The sequence below is a fragment of the Acomys minous genome, assembly GCF_964271855.1.
Source record: "Acomys minous genome assembly, chromosome: 1".
Taxonomy (NCBI): Eukaryota; Metazoa; Chordata; class Mammalia; order Rodentia; family Muridae; genus Acomys; species Acomys minous.
This window is the reverse complement of record NC_140483.1, coordinates 50,675,498-50,693,643: the sequence shown is the minus strand read 5'-3', so window position 1 is coordinate 50,693,643 and position 18,146 is coordinate 50,675,498. Positions and strand designations below refer to the sequence as shown.

Sequence of the window (18,146 nt, the reverse complement as noted above, 5' to 3'; positions counted from 1 at the left end):
AATGTCCAAATGTCCTAACAGTGTGATGTTTTCACCTTGACATGGAGTTCTAACAGTGGCTTTGATATTTCATGACTATATGCAGTCCCTTATGGGTACAACTTGATTCTTCTCCAGTCTTTCATCTGAAACATTATTTTATGAGCAGTTTCTGTCTGAGTCTTCTGGGGAATAAGATAAAATTTGTGTTACTGTTTATTGACCATAAATGGCTTGGTTCTGAGTGTCTTATTCACAGATGTTCAAGTGTCCTGGAAATAAGAAACCTATCTTTCTGACTCCAGACTCGATATTGAAATGTTTTATTTGAGTCCAAAGAGTTGAAAGACACAGGAAATAGCACTAGGAAAGGCATATTAGTAGTAAGTTTATATAAAAGCACAGTGATAGAAGAATGGTTGCAGAAAGTGTGGATGGTTAACCTGACAAAAGGCTAATCTTTGAATATGTCAGAACATCTTTGTTTTTGCTGCCAAGTATCTACCTGGTGAAATTTGATGGTTTACTTGGTCCCACATGAGAACATGGCAGGATTAGCAAGATACCATGGGATGATATACTTATGATCACTAGGTGTACTCTTCTGGGAGTTGAGGTAAACCAAGCATTGCCAGCTATCTCGAGAGACAGCAGGTTTCCTGGCGAGGAAGTGCAGAATCAGAAAGGACAGCCATCCAGCATGATGTAATAGTAAAGACTGAAGATGAGAAAGGTTATATGGTTCAGTGGCCTTTCCTGATTCTTGTAGTCCCCAGATTCTGTCATAATTTCTATGTAAAGATTAATTTCTAGGTGGAGAATATGCTGAATTTATTACAGTCCTATAGCATGCCTATTTTGTGATAGTTTTTGAAGTGTGGAAGAGGAGACAATTGTGATTTGCATAGAAGGCTGCTAAAAAAAAAAAAAAGCTTAAAAGGAGAAACTGCCCAAGGCAAGTGGTTCCAGGTCATGGGTCATGGCAAGTGTTTATATATGCTTCCTGCCTTAAATGCTGATGTGGACATAGCAACAATCAACTCCCAGGAGACATCACTGAGTCAGGTCCAGATTGGCTCGCAGTCTGCCTAGCTCTCAGATGGACTCTTCCATTTTCTATTGTGAGATGCTTCCAGGAGAAGAATGTCATGTGCTGGCATAAAATAACATTTTTTTAAAGTATAAAGACACTTAGGAGCTGTATAAAGACGATGGGGCAGTTGTTAATAGCACCTCCTGCTCTTATGGAGGACCGGGGTTCATTTCCCAGCACCCACACCAGGTCGCTCACACCACCTGTCACCCCCAACCTTCTTCTGGGCTCTTCAGGCACCAGACATTTATGTGGTATACGTGTATGCATACAAGCAGTCACACATACATGTGAAACGCACAATCAATCAATAAAAATAGAAGTATTAAAAAAAATAAACATTTGGGGATTGAAAATATGTCAAAGGATGATGAGATGGCACAGTGGGCAAAAGTGCTCACTACACAAGACTGGTGATCTGAATTCAATCCCCCAAGTCCTTCAGTAGAAGGAGGGAACTGACTCCCAAAAGTTTTTTTCTGACTTCCGTACCCATTCCTTAGCACTTGAATGCCCACAATAATACAATCCAACACATATACACACACAAAAAGAAGGAAAGAGAGGAGGGAGTGGGGGTTGGGAGGGGAGGAGGAAGGAAGGAAGGAAATAAATAGTGAATTAATTAAAAGGGGTAAAACCATTATCCGAATAGCATAGGACAATAACCATTAGTATGAGTCATCGACAACGCACAGGATTGGCTGCATTTTAAAGCAGAATTGCAAGGGAAAAGATATCTAAGATATCTTAATGTGAAACTATTAAAGTATAACTTTTTTCATAATAATTATAAAAATAGGTTATGTCAAAGGCTCTTGGCCTTGGGCTATTAAAACCTTAGTGATTCCAAAGCAACATGCTGTTACTATTGGTGACTTATTTTGTGTCATATTTCATTTTGTGTACATACAAAACCAGGGGACATTTGTGTCCTTTACTGCCACATCATTTGAACGTATGATACACACAAATACATTCTCTAGTACTGATATTTGTTCAGCACTATATTGAAGCTCGGACAAAATACACTGAACCCAGAGAAAGATTTTATTCAGTTCATTGTGTGAATATTCTGCTATCTTCAGATGAAAGGCGAAATTGCAAGCAGCTTGGAGTTTCATCACTTCTACCTTTCACTTGATTTTATACTTCAAAAGTTACTGTACCCCTCAGCGGATACAGGTAAGTGATTTTTTAGTTACTTTATGGACTAACATATAGAAACTTCAGTGATGCCTGTGCTCACCTCTGTTGATGTCACTTTGAAAGGTAATTTCAGAGAAACTCAACCCAGTTCAACCAGAACTATCCTAATAGGCTTCGATCAGTAAACCATCATCAATGGCTCTGCCATTTTTGAGTCCTTTATCCCCGCTTCTTCTCAAAAGTGAATGATTAAACCGAGTTCTGGTGGTTAGAGAAAGCTGCTTTGTGTCAGATTGTGTGTACTGCGGTTTCTAGTGCTGTTTGCGTCCTCTGGGCCCGAGTAGAAACTGCCTTTACATTATTCAGTAGTGCTGTTTGTCATTTCTCAAAAACGTATTAATGTTTTAGCTCTGAAAAGCTAAAAGAGTCATGTCAAAGGCCAAGTGAATTACTGGCCTGGTAGGGTCTGCTTAATGCTGACTGCCTTCTACAATCTGGTTTTTATTTATCTCTCAGCATTACTTTGCACTACCTACTATGTGGATGGTCTATACAATCTTTTTCCAGTTGAATAAAACTGTCTCCAGCTATTCAAAGTCTCACGTTCCTTTCAGGGCTCTGCTGGCTCTTATTCTTACAGAAATGTCTCCCCTTAAAGCCCAACACAGACTACATTGTATTGCTCCTTATTAATTGGTATATGTGGGTTTTTTTTTGACAAAACAAAAAGCAATCAATCAAATGAACAAAAACACAAAGGATATTTATAAGTGTTAAAGGAATTAATAATTCTGTCTTAAATTTCTTATATACAGCATTACTTATATAGTATTGTATGTTATGCTATACATCAAGAATACTATATACTCTCTATATTTTTTATTGAATGCTTATAAAAATATCTTTAATTTTCAAAATTAAAACAAAATGTATCCACTATTTTTTCAGGCTATAAGTACATTGGAAAAAAATGCTAGTCATTTTCCAAGGTAAGGTTTATAAATCTGGTGTCCACAGATGTCTACTGTGAACATAAAGGGACATTACAGGATTACACATCACCTGAAATATTTAAGTGTCATTTTGTGATACTGTCTCATTTGAAGAGATGATGTATACTAGTGAGTCTTTACATTTTATATGTAAGAGTTGCTCACTGTAGATTATATTTAAAAGTACAGATTCTCTGGACACTTTCCTAGAAATCTGGACTTGTAAATACGGATGGAGCCCATTTAAATAATATTTATTTTATTGTTTTATGTGTATGATTATTTTGACTTTGTGTATGCGTGTGCACCATGGGTATGCCTAACTCCCAAGGAGAAACTAGAGTTAGACATGGCTGTACAGAGTGAAACTCAGGCCTTCTGCAGGAGCAACCACTGAGCCAGCCCTCCAGCCATGGACACCGGGTGCTTGCAGGTACTTCTGAGTAATCCTCACAGTGCCTCTTTGGAGAGGTTAGGTCTTGAATTTCAGTGGATTTCCAGAGATAAGCAAAGGAGCTGCAGTTAGAGAAATGAAAAAGTTTGAAAGAGACACGAATTTTATCTTTGTATGTAAATGTGCTGATAAAGGAGAACAGACTTTGGCCTGGCATCTAAGTTGTCCCCAACCTGTGGCAGAGGTATTAAAAAATAAACTAACTGATGCCGGTTTCACCAAAATATGTGTTTGAAATGACTGTGTAGTTCCTATCTCTAGCTTCCCATGATCAGAGTTAAAGCGTCCTCCATAAAATACACAGTAGCTATTCAAATGCAGCAGGAGATTTCTCTCCACTCTATCTCCATTCTAATTGTATCCTTATCATACTGACATGAAAATATTGAACATATTGCTGAAAATGCAAACTGACTCGCACCCTTACAATTTTCTATATACTAATCGACAAGAACACTCAGTAATGAAGAGGAACAGGTTTTCTAAGCTGAAATGTTCCAGCAATGGCTTGAAGTACATATGTGGTTCTTCTAGGAGCCTCCAGTTCCTATTAATTTTATTTTTGTTGACATCAGAATGAGAGTGAATACTTTAGTTGCATCTATCTATGTTGTTGTGAGCACTGGATATATTAATTACTTTGTAAATAGTTTGGGGAAATATGAAGTTCTACAAAGTAATATATTTTCTTAATGTTTCTGAACTTGGCTATCCTTTAAAATGTTTTAAATTCCTCTAACTTTAGAATTTACTCATTGAAAGAACCATTTGGAAAATCTATTGGTTAGAAGCATATCTGTTGGTAATTCTAAGCTCTATTTCATTAAAATATGCAAACTACATAAACATGCATATAGAAATATTCATTAAGCCATTGTTGTATCCTCAACACTATAAAAATATGCAAAATATATGAACACGTTATTAGCGATAGGCTTCAGCTACTGGGTAGGTCTTGTGCACAACATTGTATCATTTGTTCCTCACAAGTTTAAGGTGAGGTAGACATTAAATTGAATAAACTGAGTCTTACAGGGTTTATAAAACTCTGTGGGACTGGCTCATCTGTAAAATGCCTGCTGCACAAACATGAGGGCCTGAGTGTAGGTACATGGATTATCATGTAAAAGCTGGGGGCACAGGCTTGTGTCTGTAACCCCAGGGCTGGAAGGGCAGAGGCAGGCACATCCTTGGAGGTCAATGCCCAGCCCTGGTTAATTAATAAGTGGAGGTTCTGTATCAAACAAAAGAAGGTGAAGAGTGACTGAAGAAAACAGCCAGTGTCAATTTCTGTGTCTCAGATGCTCCCCATCCTCATAAACACATAATACTATTACATAAACACTTATAACACACACACACACACACACACACACACACACACACACACACACACACACACAGAGAGACACAGAGACACACACACACCCCTTCCAAAAGCCAATTATAAAGTGGCAGAGCCAGACGTGGCAGTGTCCCCAAACCATTTATTAACACTTAGAGTTGTCATAGATACATCTATATGTTGTTAACAAGAGTGAAGAATGAAAACCATGAACAGCAGTAACTGGCTTCTTTTTTCTTAAAGCAGAGGCACATGCCAGCTTAAAGCATTGTCTCTTCAGCAGCTTCTGCCTGTATCCATCAAAGCGTGCTTTGAAGACACGAAAAAGATGACAACTGACGAAATTCTACAAATGATATTTAAAGATAGCTTACCATGCAGATTGACTGAAGGTGCTGAATTCAACATACAGAAACCCATCCCATCCTTAGGGACAGCATAGAGGCGTAGCATCAAATCATCAGCAGCGAAGCCCCAGTGTGCCCCATCAGCAAGGATGAGAGAACAGGCCAATTGCCAAGGGCTGCTGGTTAGAGGTCACTAGAGGAGTATTTCCCTCCTCCACTCTTACCCTCCATCTTCCTACGTGCCTTTAGAAATAGCATCGTGTGGGACTACGAAGAGAAAAGACAGAGTACTCCGCAGTGCAAGGCAGTGCTAAAGAAGATACCAGATCAAAGGAAAACAATCCGGGCTGGAGGTGGGAGCTGCCAGTATCTGACTGGCTTGAAGTAGCTGTGAAAATGTGCGAGCCCCCACGTCAGATTAGGGATGTTCAAACAGAGGCTCGCCAGCTACCAGAAGCCTATGAGGAACTTCCTTCCCGATAGCAGAGCCGCGTGGGGTTTGACCATTGCCTAGCCTACTCAACGCACAGGGCTGATGGCACGTTTATTCTCCTGGCAATGACTGGGTGGAATCTCTCCAGATCGACATCAGATTGTCAGGACCATTTGAGATCAACTGACTGACAGAAAATCGTAAATGTAGTCCGGCTATATAATAACGGCATTTATTGACTCATATAACGATCAGGCCAAGGAGAGACATCTTTAAGGTTTTTGGCCACAAATTCTAAAATGCAGAGATAGCCATCCATGCCCCTCTGCCACACTGACTGGCAGTGTCACCCAAGCTTATTTTCACAGCTGTGAGATGGCTGCAAGAGACACTGCCCTTTGTTTCCTCACTCACACCCTTCAGTGGACTTCTCTTAAGACCAAAGCTTTCCAAAAGCTGTCAGCAAATCTGAAGTCATGCACACTTCCGCAGGAATCAATGACAGGGAGGAGCGAAATGGTACTCCTTCGGATGGAAAGTGAAGTCAATATCCCTGATGTCCAGGAAGGGGATACTAAAGAAATCAGCATTTTGTTTTGTTTGTTATAATGTAGAAAGAGAAAAGTGTCTGGCGGCTGGATAAACATTTGGGTAGTGTGGACTTGCAAAGTTAGAGTGTTTCTCGTAGAAAAATAAACATATCTCCATTGTCCATATCTAGTACTCCAGAGACGGAAGGAAATATACTTCCGAAAAGCTCACGGGGAGAAAAGCTAAAATTCAATCCACACAGGAACATACAGAAAATGTTAGAATGCACGAAAACTTGGTTTCTGGGAAAATGAAGTGAAAAGGCGGGGAAAGAGACTGGGAAGAGAAAAGACACAGGAGTGAGATTCAAGACGGCAGGAGGAGAGCGGGGGAGGTTGGACAGGATGAGGCTGCGAGCTCAGTGCAGTGCAGCACAAATCTGCACTGGACGTGCAAGTGTGGACTGAAACCTGCCACCAGGGAGCTGGCTGTACAGATGTGCTTCACTGGGGAGAGTCCTCAGGCTAAGTCCTACCGTGCACTCAGTGTTCTTGGTTATAATGCAATTAAAAGCTTTAAAAATCATATCTCTGTTTGAGAACAAAATTAAAAATTAACCCAGAGTTTAATCTATGGAACAGAAGAACCAAAGAACAAAAACTAGACCTTAAAAGTTAAAATGTCTCTAAGAGAAATGAGGATTGATAAAGGAATTGTTTTTCTTTCTGAATTAACCCTAAAGCACCCAGATAAACATGGATATCCATGTTTCATCAAGGAAGGATGGCACTGTCTAGACATTTAATAAATAATAATACAAAATCATAACTTAGTGTATGAAAGTAAAGCTACAAATGTAAAATACTTATATTAGACAAATTAATATAAAAACATATGGCAATTAAAATATCAATGGTAGAATGTTAGTTTAAAAAATAAGCCAGCATGTTATCAAACATTGGCACAGAGATTATAAAAGAGTGAGCATAAGCATTATGAAAGATTCAATTTGGACTTTTGTTTAAATAATTCCATGAAATAGATTAAAGCTTATAAATATGACAGTCATTTCTAAAAAATGTAAAACAAAAAGTTTTAAAACACCTGTCTCCAAGTAATGATTCAATTAACAAAAGCCATGCTGTTCACAAAGAGCTGAGACCTTAGGAGAAACATACTGAGACCTTCATTTCCTAGGTAGAAAACTCAAAATGTATAATTTCCTTTTTATTTTCATAACAAAAGGAACACGGGATAAAATGCTTTTAAAATTAAATGAAAAAGTTACTTAACAGGACTAAACCATGGAATATCTTTTGTGGAGATAAAAATCTACATGCTGATAAAGAAGATATGCAATAAAATCCAACTAGGCAGAGCCTGAAAACAAATAAGCAAGGCTAAACTCACCAGCAATGGGCAATGGTTTGTTTGTTTGTTTGTTTTTTTAAGTTTTATAAGCAGAGGGTTCAAAAATACTAGAAGGTGGCAGTCTGTTTGGCAAAACCAAAATGTTAGTACAGAAAATATTCATGGTAGGCAAAGCAGACTATGAAAAAAGAAACTTTTGTCTTGACAAAATTTTCAAGATAAAGATATGGCTTTGACTGCTGGCAATTGGACATTCTCCGCCCTGACAACAGGATGTCCAATCTGAGGCTGAGAGGAAGCATGTCTTTTGAAGGGCTCAGAAGGGACAAGTGTGTGGTGACAGGTGTTGGTCTTGGCTTTGCCCAACTGAAACATCAATTTTGCTGACAGTTCCCAGTTACTAATCTGGTCTGTTGTGTGGATCTCAGATGCACACTGCTGTGAAACAAACAAAAACTACAGTTACAAACTGGGAGTGAGTAGCTCTAAGGTAGACACCAAAGAAACCCACAATCTGGGGAAATACTTTAAGCCTGGCAGCAAATAAGTCTAAGGAAAAGAAAGAAATCCTAAGAAAGAGAAATCACACTAAAAAAAAAAAAAGTGAATAGATAAGGAAGCAAAGAACTGTGGTTATGAAACAGGAGCAGATGTAAAAATTTACAATAGTAGATTATTTAGTTGAAATTTTTGAAAATATAAATGGATCTTAAAACAGAAGAGGTCCAAGATTTCCAAAGACTAGAGGTAGGATCTTCTAGAAATAGAAAAACACTGGTGTAAGAGGCCCTCTGTGAATTAATAATGGACTGGACGCAGATAACAGAGTTACTGGACGGGAGGACCTGAACAGAGCTTCAGATGCAGCGAGCAGACACAGGGAGGAAACTGCAGCTCAGAATCACAGGAGAAAAAGGAGCAAAGAGCATTACCATCTCACCAGCTAGAGGAGCAGCAGTGAAGAAAAATAAGATAAAGATTTTGAAAGGTAAATTGGCTGAGAATCCCTCAATTTTGATGCACATCTGAACTTTAGAGTTAGAGCACTTAATAGGTCCTATATAAGGTAAAAGGCATAGTGAATATGCTCTTTACTAAGAAAAACTTAATTTCTTAAGGGGAGAAAACAGAAAGTTTTATTTAGAGAAAACATGTACTATTAGTTATGCAATAGAAAATGAGAAGTCCAAATATTAAAGTCATGGCCGTTAAAAAGGAAGCAGAATATTTGCACATATGCAAATTTAATTAACAAAATAGGTAGAGTAATGTAACATACACTTTTACTTATTTATTTGTTGGTACACACATAAATGTAATATCCTCATATGTGAACTTAATTAAATGAGTGAAACATAGCACATATGTATTTATTTATAAGCACTAGAAATACAATGAGTTCCTATAAACTGGTATTTAAATGCAACGATTATAATTCTGAATATAAATGAGATAGTAGGAGGAAGAGGAGAAACTGAATCTCTTGCTTACTTCCTGATGGGAAAGTAAGTAGGTATGGCCCGTGTGGTAACGCCTCAAAACATTAAAAACAGAAGTTGGGTGAGGTGTGTCTGTGAGTGGATCCATTGCTTCCCAAGCCTGGTGACCTTTCATCAGTCCCTGGAACTCATGGTAAAACAGGAGAATCAAGTCTTAAAAGTTAATGTCCGACCACCACATGTATACTGTAGCACAAGCAGGATTATCATATATGAAATGATTGGTAACATTTAGTCTTCTTCCCTGTTACTTGGCGTCCAATTCTTAAACTTCCTGGGTTCTCCAAACCCGTGGTGTTTGGAAGCTGAAGGGTTGACTGGGAACTGAAACCCACAGGATGGAGGCGGCTCACCAGAATGCTTAAGGCAGAGCAGAATTAGAAGACACCCAGCTTGTGTTCACTGTGAATTGCTTGTTTTCTAGGGAAGCAAAATGCCCACACCTTTTGAGGTCACAAAATTCATTCTTGCTGATCACTGTAGTGTGAGAACAGAGAAAGGATCATTCCTTTTCTTGCACTATAAAAATCCAGCCATCCTATTGTAGTTAGGTTTGGTCTTTTCATATTGTCCCAGATTTCTTGGATGTTTTGTGCCAGAAACTTTTTGGTTTTTAACATTTTTTATTTGACTGATGTATCGATTACTTCAACCGTATCTTCTACACGTGAGATTCTTCCATCTCTTGTATTCTCTTTGGTGTGGCTTGTGTCTGTAGTTCTGCTCTCTAGGTGTTCCAACTCCAGGATTGCCTCAGATTCTTGGTCACTTCCTCCTAGAGGGGTGGCCTTGCCAGGCCACAGAGGAAGAGGATGCAAGCAGTCCGGATGAGACTTGATAGACTGGGGTCAGATATTAGGTGAGGAGGGCTCCCCTTTTCTGAGGACTAGGGGAGGGGGAGGAGGAGGGAGTGAGGGTGGGATGAGGAGTAGATGAGGGAGGGGGCTACAATCAGGATGTGAAATGAATAAAATTTTAAAACAGAACCAAAGGTACCCCCTCCCCCAACCCACCCATCCCCCTCTGTGCAGACAACCCACATAGCTATTAAGGGTTCGGAGGTTGGGGATGTGACTCGGTGTTAGAGCGCTTGCTTTCCTGTTTTGTGGGACTGAAGGAAGAAGAGAGAAGGGGAAAAGAGGCATTTGTACAACAGGATTGGTTGCATCACCTGTAATAGGCAACATACAGGCAATTCAAATATCCACTGATGAGTAAGATGTATGTATGTACGTATGTATGTATGTATGTATGTATGTATGTATGTATGTATAGAAATTGTGTTTGTGTGTGTGACATTTGTTATATATGCTATGTGTATTACACACACAAACACATGTGATTGTATCTATACTCAAGTTAAATTAATCTTTCAAAAGGGTCCTTTTGCCACATGGAAAAACCCTGATGATATTTTGCTAAGTGAAACAAGTCAGTCACACAAACAATGGGATAATAAGTACTATATGACTTCACCTATATAAGGCCCATAAATGTTAATCCCACCCAGACAGAGTAGAATGGTGGGTTCCTGGAGATGAGGGGAGGGAGGAATGTACAGACTCTCCATTGTGCTAGATGGAGACGCTGGAATATTGGCCATACAGCATGAGCTCACCTAACATTATTGAACTGTACGGTTAATTTAAAAGATGAGAAAAACATTTTAAAACATGCCACAGGTAACGGCTCAAAACTGTGATTACTTCTGTACTACAGACATAATTTACTACTATATGATTTGTTAATACCATACATTAGCACATCCAACAATAAAAATGTAATCCTTTTAGTAGATGTTAGGAATCGTTGATGTGAATTTGTATCCCATTTCCAGAAAACAAAATTCTCTCATAATAAACACCATGCTAGATGCTCAACTTACCCAGCAGAGTGCATCTATTTATCTCCTAATGTATGCTTGCTGGTGATGGTCAGGAACCTAGCATAGGTCATTTAATATTGAAGTGTGCTTAATCATAACCAATCCGACATAAATTTATCTTAACATATAAACACATTTAAGTGCACCCTGAGATTTGGTCATTTTAGTAAGAGTGAAATAAAACTGCCAACATGGAAAGAAGCTATCTGCAAACAAAATATGAGAAAGGGTTTTCTACATTATTAAAAGTTGGGTCGCTGTCGTGGGACCTGAACTTTATTAGTTGAAAACGAGGAAATAAAGACACCATAAAGTCAGTTTCACGCAGCATCCCTTAAGTGGCAGAGTCCTCACTGAGTTCTCTGGAGTCTCCACATTGGTCATGAGGCACCAAGACACACAAAGCTTTACATTTGGTCCATATTATAAAACTAGATATTTTATCCTATGGTCTACAAAGTTCACCAAGATTATACTTCATAAAACATTGTAGAAAACGTAAAAATGGTCATAGGGAGCCATGTGACGAAAGTAGGAGGCCAAACTTTGTATACATAGTTCGGTGTGCGCATGCATTGTGGGAAGTGGGCGAAGGCGGCAGAGAGACCCTAATAAAGAAGAGGAGGGACTCAGAAGAAGGATACATTGTAATTCAAGGGGCTCAAAACAATATTACTTTTCTTTATGCTTTCTGCAGTTTCTAAATTTTCAACAATGAGGTTTACTGTGTTTATAAAAAATATAATAGATATTATATGTAAAATAGAAAATTCTTAGTCTCTAAGATGAAGAGGAAAGGAGTCAATGCTGGGTATGTTTCTGAGAAATCTCATATATCAAAGAGAACAGTAGTTTTACTGTTTTTTGCAGCTTATATAACCCTTATTTTGGAGTAAAGATGTAGAGTACACTGTAAATAACGCTGGAATTTCAAGGTTTCATCTAGGTGTTTGAGGGCTATTTTTTGGATGTATCTTTGTTTACTTTATCATTATGAACATGTTTGGGTTTTTTGTTTGTTTGTTCTTTTGTTTTGCTTTTGGTTCTGCTGGGGGTCACCTATACTCAAAGTCTCTGACCCCACTTTACTAAGAGAAGGCTCTGAAGGATCTACCACCATCTAGTGGTAAATCTAATTAACTGCATGATTTTTATAATGTGATCTAGTAGACAGCAATAGCTGTTTGCTCATTATGTAACAGGGGTTTCACTAAACCTTTGTTTTATTTACTTCCTACTCATTCATAGTGGCAAACATTTTATCAGCCCCTCAATTTTTTTCTATTTGCTTGTATTTACAGCATATTCTTCTGGAACTAACAACATGTTTCTAATCAGTAAAATATGACAAAGACAAACAGATGCCATGTTCATGTGGTGCCACACAGACCACGACTTCCATCTTTCTAGAAGATGCTCTGGTGACTTTTCTCACAGTTTCTCACAACTGAATCCCTCATACAACAATTCTTAAGTAATTCAAACGTGCCTACAACCCCACCAAAGTGCTTTAAAGCAGGACTTGCTGTTGAAGCCTCCAGAGAGTCCTATAGTCATGGCTACTTCTTTAGCTCATCCATTCAAAAGATTCTGAGGTGGAGAACCCAGCTAAGCCAAGACCCACAGAAACTGTGAGGGGGCTACTAATTGGGGGCTATTTTAAGCAGAAAAGTTTTGGGGCACAGTCTTATGAAGCAATTTATACATAGCACCAAGTATAATGAAAATGGCTTAGTAACCTCATCTTTACAGAAACACTAATAACTGAATCAAGAATACAGAACACTAGGTGGAAGGGTAAGAATTTAAACCCAGATGTTTGCATTGCAAAACTGTATGTATTCTTACAATCTCTTCAAACCTTTCATCTCGCTTAAATATTTACCATGAACCAAATACCGAAAAAGCACTAGGGCTACAAGGATTAAAACACCACCACCACCACCACCACCAAAGAAGTCAGATCAATGTTAGATTGTCAGATCAACCAACAGAACATTTAAATGTAATCTGCAATATAATAGTAGCTTTTATTGGGTGTATAAGGAATAAATCCAAGGAAAGACATCTCTGGTTTTTTTGTTTTTGTTTTTGTTTTTTGTTTTGTTTTGTTTTTGTTTTTGTTTTTGTGGTATGCATCCAACAGACTCAGAAGAGGGGCTAAAAAATCAGCTGAGGTAAAATTTCACATCATTTATTCTTAACATCTACTAAAAGGATTTCTAGTTTTAATAGTATGACATTGGTTTTTAAAGAACCTATCAAGTCATTTTCTGATCACATTACCACCAGCAAAGAAGACACTTTTTCAACATCTAATCCTGAATGCTGCCAAATATCATAAACTGACCATACCTTGCTAATATATTAATTGTCATGTAGTAGCATAGATCAGTAATATATTTATTGTCATGTGTTAGTATCTCATTGCATTAGGCCTATTCTCTAAAGAACCACGAAAGGGGTATTTGCTAAGACAGGTGTTGGGCACTTCAACAATGGCCATCTGCACACTTCAGAGGCGGGCACTTGGCAGCTGCTCAGTTCTGAAGGCCAGATTCCTCAATAGACCCAGTCTAGCACTGAAAACCTACAGCTCCCTGGACAGTGATTGACATAGGAAGACTGACAAGACAAGAGTCTGATGCTTGTGAAGGGCGGCAGCATCAAGGCACACACTCAGGAGTCAGCAAAGGCAAGGAGCTGTGCCTTGCCTTTTCATCAGACCCCTTCACGTCTGGGCCCCATTGCAGCGTGTGCAACTTCATAAAATAAACCCTATATTATGTGAGGCTGAAGATTAGCCTCAACACAAACAGGTCAATTGGACAAAAACTAAACTGAGAAGTGCTAGAGCTAAGTGACATCTTAAATCAAATGGCTGTAAAAGATGTCTATGGATTATTCCACCCAAGCCCTAAAAACACAGGTTCTTTTCTATAACATACAGAAATTTCTCCAAAGTAGTGTTCATATTGGGACACAAAACAAGTTTAAACAAATACAGAAAATTGAAATAAATTTCTTTATTCTTTCTAATTATGATAGAATAAAGCTAAATACCAACAAGAAAAACTGTGAAAAAACATAAAATTACAGAAATTAGATAACACGATTGAATGAGTAATGAATCACTAAAAAATATCAAGAGGAAAATGTAAAAATTCCTAGAACTGAAAGAAAATGAAAACACAAGACATCAAAACCTATTGTGTACAACTAAGACAGTCCTAAGAGGAACATTCATTGTGCCTACATTAAAAAAATCAGAGAGAACTCAAATAAATAAATGATGTACCTTAAGGCATTGCAAAAACAAGAACCCATAGTAGTAAACAGAAAATAAAATTAAGATTGGGGAAGAAATTAATAAAAAAGAAAAAATCATTTAAAGAATCAATGAAATGAAATGTTAGTTCTTTAAAAAGATGAGATTAATAGCCAAATTAACCAAAAGAAAGGTAGAGCAACCCCAGATTAATAAAAGTATAGATCAAAAGGGAGACAGTACAACAGACACCAGTAAAATTCAGAAAATCATAAGAACATACTTCAAAAATTTATATTCTACTAAATTGGAAAATCTAAAATAAATAGATTAATTTACAGATGCATATGACCTAACAAATGCAAACGATTGCCTCTTTTGACATTGATAACAGTTATACTGATACTACCTAACAGATTCAACACATGTAGATTGATTTCTAAGTTAGTCTCCCCACCTTGGTGGTTGAGTGTTCTTCCCTGGGCAGGAGGAATTCTTGATGTCACTCAGTCCTTAGGAGGCTTTCTGTGATCAGATATAGGGCTGGACTTTCTCAGCCTCTTTTTTCCTTCTTCCCATGGTCACCAATTTCCATGTAGGTCTGTTAACTAGAGTGTTTCTTAACCCTCTTCCAAGGGTGACAGACAGACAGACAGACAGACAGACCACTGGTAGCATTTGAATACAGCATTAAGCCTAGGATTGTTTCCTGTATCTTTGGCAACATAGGCTTTTCTTTTCACTTCTATCAGCAACATGTCTTACTGATGCCTTCCAGAAGCTGAGTTTGCTGTTTTCTACTGCATTAGGACTTTTGATCTATCTGAGAGAAGGGTGTGGCAGGTGGGTGGGATGTTTTTCATTTCTGTAGAGGTTGATGGTCATTTCCTGTGATAAAACACTACAATCAAAGTACTTATTTTAAAAAAGCATTTAATTTGTCTTATAGTTCTGTGGCCTCAGTTTTTGCCTGATTTGTTAAGTTTTCAAGATTTTTGTGAGCTCCCTGTAGATCATTGACTACATTTCAAAACTAAATGCTATCACCCTCAGCTCGCACCACAATGTGAAAGCAAGAAATGCTTAGTCTCTTTCCTGCATGGGTTTCCCACAGTTCAACTGGAGGAATTGGACACACGGGTTCCTTTACCATGGTGCAGCAATGTCCTGCTTTACACAGGTAATGACTGGGCACTCCTCAAGGAATAAGCAGTTCACGCTAGCGCTCTCTCTCTCTCTCTCTCTCTCTCTCTCTCTCTCTCTCTCTCTCTCTCTCTCTCTCTCTCTCTCTCTCCCTCACTCTCTCTCTCTCTCTTCCTATCCCCCCCACCCCCGTGTGTGTGTGTGTGTATGTGTGTCTGCTTGCCTGTCTGTCTGTGCTGATGTTGTCTGTGTGTCTTTGTGTGATTGTGTGTAGAACTAGGTAGATGGATGTCAGATGTTAACTTGAACGCCTAGGGAAGTAGAGTTGGAACCAAAGGAATCCTGGATTTCTTGAAATTAAAGCACGAAGGGTGGCAAATTTATCATGTATTTCATATATAACAGTGGTATAGAAGCCCAAAGAGTCCCAGTACAAAAGTCCCAGTACAAAAAAATATGATGTATTTAAGGAATTTAAATACTAACTACTTTGAATTAGTCATTATGCAAAGGCTGATAATCACACTGTACCCCATTCATATGTACAATAATTATGTGTCCATTAAAATAAATGAAAGTGAAGGCAAATTTTCATTGAATATTTTGTACAGTACTTTTCTCCTTTTCTGCTTACAACTTTATTTCTAGGTAACTCATTAAACTATTGATTTTACACTTCTTCATAATGTATCACATGATCATCTCGGCAGCCCACCAAAGGCATGCATGCCAAGTGAGAAAATATGTCTGCTTTTTAATAATTTTCTTTCTTTCTTTTGAGTACAGGAAAATGTCAGATCACCCATAGCTTCAGATATGAAGTATTGTTTTCAATTCAGAAGAATTTCCTGTGGAAAAGTTATTTCATTCAACTATTGCTTTGAACAATGTTGGACAATGTAACATTGTAAGTTAAGTTTCAAGGAAAGCATAGAATTTCTTTTCAAATAGCCTTTTTCGTTGCACATGCTCCTGAGACATTCATTATCAACTGTGTTTCAATTCCAGCTTCACTTTGAAGTCGTAACCTCAGGGAGCTACTTAACCTCTGAGAGATAATTTTCCTTTTCTCTCTGAGGCTGGCATTAGCAACTTCATCCCAGTGCTGACTGAAACACTAAATGGTGCAAGTAGTGCTCCTTAATGGCCTAATAAATGTGTTTATTTCTCTAGATCTCTAGGAGCTAACCTAGGCATACAACACAGAACGATGACTTGGAGACAATCAACGCCTTTCAGGCAATCATGTTTGCCTCTTTGGTGTAAAATGCAATTTCTCTTAATGGTTTAGGCCCTGATGAATGAAAATATCATCTCCATTCAGGAGAAATGGAGACAGGCAGCAACTCTTAAAGAGTATTAGAAACGGTATCCCCTTCTGGGCGGTGGTGGCGCACACCTTTAATTCCAGCACTTGGGAGGCAGAGGCAGGTGAATCTCTGTGAGTTCGAGGCCATCCTGGTCTACAAAGCAAGTCCAGGAAAGCCAAGGATACATAGAGAAACCCTGTCTTGAAAAACCAAAACAAATAATAATAATAATAATAATAATAATAATAATAATAATAATAATGGTATCCCTGTGTTAAAATGATTGTAATAAAACTGCATCAGGAAGTATTTCTACAAAGGGAAGGGCAATAATCAAATGAGACACTAAAGTTGGGGCTGGAGAGATGACTCCACAGTTAAGAATTGCCAGTTGCTCTTCTAGAGGACCATGTTTCCCAGCGCTCACATCAGGGACTCACAAGCTGCCTCTAACTGCAGCTTTGGGAGGCCTCACACGTGCCTTTGGCCAGCACAAACAGCCATATGCATGTGGAACACATTCACATAAGTGCACAAGTAGAAAATACTTAAAATTTGGGAAGGTATCTCCTTTCAAAATTTCCAAGTCATAAGGATTTTCTGATGAAACAAATGAATAATTATAGAACTGATTTATGTCATGGTTGTGTAAATTAATACATGATTGTGACTTATTAGTCAGTATGGATATAAGTATTTTCATAATATTTATAGCTTATAAGATATTATAACATTAATAAGACTAAGATTTATAATATATTATAAATATGAAATATAATATAACTTATGAGTATTAAGTTTATAAGATTTGCATTACTCAAACCATCATACATTTTTTAGAAATTTTAAGAAGGGCCATATAAATATGAATTATGGTCAAAAGATTTAGAAGTCAGTGTGGAAATGGGTATTGTGGATATTGAGAAAAATATTAATGGAAGCAACTTATGTTTGCGTTTGTTGTTTTCTAGAGAATTACTTAGGTTTGTTTTGTAGAGTAAAGCTGTTTGGAAATTGGGTGGAAAACTGAGGAACACACTAGCCTTCATAAAATCTTCATTCTTCCAGAAAACGAGTTTCTGATTGGCTATGGTATAATATGATGGAATAGTGTCTTCTGACTCAAATCCTTTCAAACCGCACTGCATGAAAGGTGACCTGTGGTAGTCACTTAAGTTATCAGGCCAACTTCTATTGTTGTTGCTTTAAGCATTTCATAGTTCAAATTCTTTCAACCCTAAATCTTTTCTTGTAAAATAATGGCATTTTCCCACATTGGGTGCAGATTTTGAATAAGGAATTTCTTACTCTTTGGAAAAATGGACCACTTTTCAAGTACTTAGTGAG

General features: G+C 37.9%; 1 protein-coding gene and 1 long non-coding RNA gene across 4 annotated transcripts in view; one reads left to right on the top strand and one right to left on the bottom strand.

The window, feature by feature from the left end:
• The window catches only part of CRB1 (crumbs cell polarity complex component 1), a 166,372-nt gene that overhangs the window by 61,482 nt on the left and 86,744 nt on the right, over positions 1 to 18,146 (bottom strand). The window lies entirely within an intron of this gene.
• LOC311601096 lies at positions 2,159 to 8,948 on the top strand. The gene is made up of 3 exons (XR_014780459.1): positions 2,159 to 2,257; positions 3,170 to 3,210; positions 5,256 to 8,948. It is a non-coding gene; the product is annotated as an uncharacterized lncRNA (long non-coding RNA).